Raw genomic sequence first — 5,554 nt, forward strand, 5'->3', positions numbered from 1 at the left:
ATTTTTGAACAGATAACGGACATATTTCTTTCTTTTTTTTAATCATTTTTATCCGCTTTTAATGTTTTTATTTATTTATTTATTTTTTTATCGTTTTCTAACTGCTCTTTAATGTTTTATGTAAAGCACTTTGAATTGCCCTGTTGCTGAAATGTGCTATGCAAATAAAGCTTGCTTGCCTGCCTTGCCTTGCCTTGAGGCGCAGTTACCACTGGCACTTGTTTGTTTTTAAAGCCATTAGTGGTAAACTTACTCTCTATATCTCATCCCTATTACATTGGAATATTGGTTTCTATCAAAGCAGATCCAACAATTGCCTCACTCTTAGGCTTCCTTACATGCATTCGGATCTTGGAAAAACGGCCGTTTTCTTCGATGCGCCTAGCACATGGAATGCTCTGCAACAAACTCTAAGGTTAGAGGTACTCCCATCTGCTACTGTTTTTAAACAATTTAAATTTTTATTAAAATTGTTTTTTTAAATTAAATTGCAACTGTTTTTAGTGTTGCTCATGTTTATTTGTCATTGCTGTTGTTTTTTTGTGTATGACTCTTGATGTAAACTTGTCCTCATTGAAAATGAGGGAAACCTCAATGCCCTTCGAGTGTAAATAAAGGTTAAATAAAAGAAAAGGGAGAGCAGGTCACTTTTTGGTGAACCAGGATTTTTGTTAGACATATGGGCTATGAGTACTGGGAGCGTATATAAATACATGTCTAATTGTCTATAACTGTCAATGTAATACATCCATGGTTTTACTTGTTGTTTTGCATTGTGGGCCATTGTTGTATTTCACAAAGTCACATTTCTAGTGTTTGTTCTTTGAATAACCAACACTTCCTCTGATTGAAATGGTCTGAAATGTCTTTTCACAAATTGAGTGAAAAAAACATGGAATGAGCAAGCACTCATTCCATCTGTATGCTTGCTAATCTAATCTCAGATGTAAGGAGTGGACTTTGTGTGGCTTGGTGTCGTACCGGGACTCCTAGCAAGAGACATCACAAATTACAACACATCCAAAACAGCGCAGCTAGGATCCTAATGAAGATACCAAAGTACGAGCATATCACACCCATCATTCACTCACTCCACTGGCTTCCTGTCTCATACAGGATTGAGTTCATAATATCCTACTCACAGTGCATCCATGGTAATGCCCCTCCCTACTTCAAAAAGCTACATACTCACCCCACAAACCTCCTGATATATATGACGTAACCTCTGCTCTGGAAACAAAGTTTTTCATCCCCCCAGGACCAAGCTCGGCACCATGGGGGATCGGGCTTTCTGCTCAGCTGCTCCTCGCCTGTGGAATTCCCTCCCAGACCACCAGAGGGCTCCACAAACCACTGACTCATTCAAGAAGGGCCTAAAAACCTTTCTTTTTAAGCAAGCTTTCTCATAAATTTTTTCTGTTTTAATTTCATTGTATTGTATATGAGTACACATGTTCCACCAAAACAAGTTCCTTCCCGAGGCTATTTTGCAGAGGCACCGTGGCTCCGTCTGGCGCTCAGCGCCGCCCAAGACGATTGTGATTGGTTTAAAGAAATGCCAATAAACCAGAGCATGTTTCTCTCCCATCTAGGAATGCTGTGTGGACTAGTCAGACCTTCTGGCCAGTGTCGCTTCTAGGGGGGGGCCAATGGTGGCCAGTGCCCCCGTTATATCAAGCCTTGACCCTCCTCTGGCCCCCCTAACTGTGGCAAATATTTTCATACATCTTTAACCCCACCTTTATCCCAAACCAAACCTATGGGGGGTTGATTAATATATTTGGTTCCCCTGAAATTGCATGTGACCCCAGCCTGGCCCCTCCATTTGAAATGGTCTAGAACCGCCACTGCTTCTGGCAATGCGAGACTACTGTACAATAAATCCCAGCAGCCCCTGTTTTACCTGCAGAAACTTTCAAAGTTTAATGTGAACTTTGAGATGTATTCAGGAGCTACTTTTTTTGTAGCTTCATAGAATCTCTCTCTCCCTCTTCTTCCTCGTTTTTCAGTAAATGTTTCTTCTTATCCTGGAAAATGTCAGACTACAAACTAAGACTTATCAAGTTGACACAGAGTTAAAGAAGGTAAAGTCAGCTTATGAGACTTTGGAAACATTGTGTAATTATGATAGAAAAGACAATATACAAGATAAACATTTAAAGATTAAAATTCAGTCTGTGTGTGATGTTAACTAGGACAAATATATTTATTGTATTCTCCACATAACATACAAAAACATTTCATTTCACAATGACCAAAATGTACATCCTAACAAACACATGAAGGCACTTTGAATATAATGGAAGTATCTGCTGACGTACTTGTTGACAAGATAATGAAATGTGACAAGATACTAAAATAACATCTTGATGGATAAAAAGAAATCATCAGACACGTAATAATAACAAAAAATGCTCATAAGTCAATGTGAAAATAGAAAATAAACAAACCACCCATTTTCTAGTACAGACATTCTCTTAAATTAACGACTTCCCATTCTTTCCTCCACAACCATCCTTTTAACTGTACCTTGAGATGTGTTAAAGAGGCTGCCTTCACAACACAAGGTCATAACTAAACCAATGAGACAGGACTAGACCCCCCTGTGATGTGGCCAGATGCACACATCCCCCCTCCCACCCATAAACATTTATATATTCATTCAGCAAGCAATAAATCAAAGCATGTATAACATATTGTAGTTTTTTTCTTCTTTTTTTCAGCCAAAGCAGTGGACCTCGTTGGACATTTGTTTCTATGTGTTAACAGGTCACTTTACTGCAGCGCAAATAACCAGGCTTCAGATTATCCCACACTGAGCTGGAAATGATTTTCACTTGGAAATGATGTGTCCACATGAGCATATTCATGTTGCTTTTGTGAAGATTTAAATTGTATCAACAATATATTTATCGTCCTTAGTTTTCTGTCTGGTGGGTTTGGTTGCAGAGTTATGGACGGTCTTTCCTTTCACAGATCCAGTTGAGTAGAAAGGAACAGCTGACATCATTCCAGCTGTTTTTTGAATCATAATAACGTATTTCCACACAGTTTTCACTGTTCTCATCGTTAGGCTCCCCAGAACCCCAGTAGCTGAAAAAAAGAGCTTTTATCAGAGAACACAACCCAAGAAGCACAAGATAGTGATTTAGTTTGAATGGACCAAATGGAAAAAATGTGTGAACCTTTTGGTCAGTGGAGTCCCATCCACCCATTTCCACGTCCCCTCTGTCTCTGAGTCAGTCAGGCCAATCCACAGTCTCTTCTGAAATTTTCTTGTGAAATCCTTGTTTAAAAAAGAGTAACAAACTTGAAACAATATAACAGAATCTCTACAACATTCACACGTATTGAAATAATTTCTATCAGCCACCGCATTGACCTTTACATTCATTCAACATTTGTATTCTTTATTCTAAACTACGTCACACACACACACACACACACACACACACACACACACACACACACACACACACACACACACACACACACACACGTACATGTTCTTCTTTGCTGTTGATAATCAGCAGGTCTGCACCCTTTTGAAGACAGTCATCTCTACTCTCTTGCCAGGTTTTCTTGGTAGAAGAAATGTAGTAGAAACTACCGTTGAAATACTCCCATCCTTTTTGAGATTAGTGAAAACAGAAAGAACCCAAATGAAAAACAAAATTAACAAATCTTTTTCATTGGACTTTCATTGGGACAACAAAAGGGCAATATATTATTTGGGAAAAAAAAAATGTATTGTAAAGTCAATAAATGTAAATGTGACAGTAGTCATAAATGTTGCATGAGGCCAGTTTTATGAATTATATGTGAGCAAAACTGTTTACATTCGCAAAACCAATATATCAATTCTTAAAATCTATTGCACCATTCATTCTGTAGATCGTAGTCTTCTTACTTTTGGACTTATACTATAACTTGGAAAGAAACTTTGGGACAATCATAATATTTACCCATTATTGGACTTGCATGCTTCTTGATCCAAACTCTGATTTCTGAATTATTCATCATACTGACCTACGTTATTCAGCTTCCTCTTCAGGTCATCTCTCTCCTCAGTCAGGGTTTTGAAACCAGCCTCAACATCTGAAACAGAATTCCCATTGTCTGTTGCATTAATCTAGAGATGACAGGGTGTTTCTTTCCTCTTCTTCATCTAATATCGTATCATTAGCTTTCTTGTAACTATATCAGTGATCACTAGTGATCCTGAGATGATTGTTTTTGGATCTCATCCTCTCCATAATGTAGGAACACAGAACTGAAACTGCTGTGTCATTGAATGTTACTGCAAAGTAAAAAAGAAGTGTGGATTATGATGTGGCACTTTGTTACCATACCAAGTGATCTACACTTAATACACTTATTTAATCTGCGTAGTAGCCAGTTGCACTTCATAGTCTAAAATGATCTGATCAATTCAAACCACCAACAGTGGATTATCATATCAATCCTGGTCTCTCATTGTCAGACCTATCTCTACAGCACTGTGGAGGAAGGTCTGGCCCCTCCACACATACACTACACATAGGAATAAACATGGTCAGGGGTTGTTTGCATTTCTTTAAACCAATCACAATCGTCTTGGGCGGCGCTAAACTCTGGAGGCAGCGAACATGGCTCTGCAAAATCATCTCGGGAAGGAACTTGTTTTGGTGAAAAATGTACACCCCACAAAAGAAAACGCCTCATACAGTATTATATTAAGGTAACTGTTGACATGAAGCAGTGGCAAATCCCCACCAATCGGTCCCAAAACATCCCAGTTAGAAACTAAATGCCCAGGGCAGTGGTGGCCTAAAGGTTAAAGAAGCGAGCTTGTGACCGGGGGGCCGTCGGTTCAATCCCCAGACCGATGGGATAAAATCTGGGTGGGGAAAGTGAAAGAGCAGCGCTTACCCCTCCCTCATTACCACCACTGAGGTGCCCTTGAGCAAGGCCCTTAACTCCAAACTGCTCCAGTGGAGCTGCTCAGTGGCCAACAGATCAGACTGTGGTTGTACTGGGCAGCTTCCAGGTATGAATGTGGAACTGTGTGAATGTGATCAGGGAACCTCCCTGAATAAATAAAGGTTAATAAAATAAAATTCATCTATCAATTATGGGTAGTTAGTTTAATACTTGTAAACAGTTACCTTTTACTGGTTCTAATATGCCCCTATGTCATCTAGCATCCTGAGACCTAATTTGTGCTGGACTCAAAGTTTACTGGCTGACAAATGTGACTGCTGAATTCATTAATTTCCCTTTATTCATTTTCTGGCCACTTGGGGACGGAAGACTTCTGGAACATGATAACACACACAACCATGACTTTGTGAAGTTGTTATTGGCTGATATGTTAGCAAAACAATTTCCTTTATAGATATGCAACAGACACAGAGCAACATTACCATTGATTTAGAGTAATGTATCTGTCGACATGATGAATCAAAGTCCCTGTTATCCACTCTTCTTTAGCTTTTTTCTGCTCCTGTTTATCACTTCAGTGTTCTGCCTGAGAAATCATCTCATCAGTCCTCACTGACAGGATTTAACTGGG

At 39.2% G+C, this 5,554-nt stretch overlaps 1 long non-coding RNA gene across 1 annotated transcript; it reads right to left on the bottom strand.

Annotated features, from left to right (window-relative positions):
* Positions 1-2,182: 2,182 nt before the first annotated feature.
* Positions 2,183-3,649, bottom strand: LOC118495429. The gene is made up of 3 exons (XR_004897840.1): positions 3,504-3,649; positions 3,186-3,286; positions 2,183-3,093 (listed from the first exon to the last, which is right to left on the bottom strand). It is a non-coding gene; the product is annotated as an uncharacterized LOC118495429 (long non-coding RNA).
* Positions 3,650-5,554: the final 1,905 nt, after the last annotated feature.

The sequence above is a fragment of the Sander lucioperca genome, chromosome 7 (assembly GCF_008315115.2).
Source record: "Sander lucioperca isolate FBNREF2018 chromosome 7, SLUC_FBN_1.2, whole genome shotgun sequence".
Lineage (NCBI taxonomy): Eukaryota > Metazoa > Chordata > Actinopteri > Perciformes > Percidae > Sander > Sander lucioperca.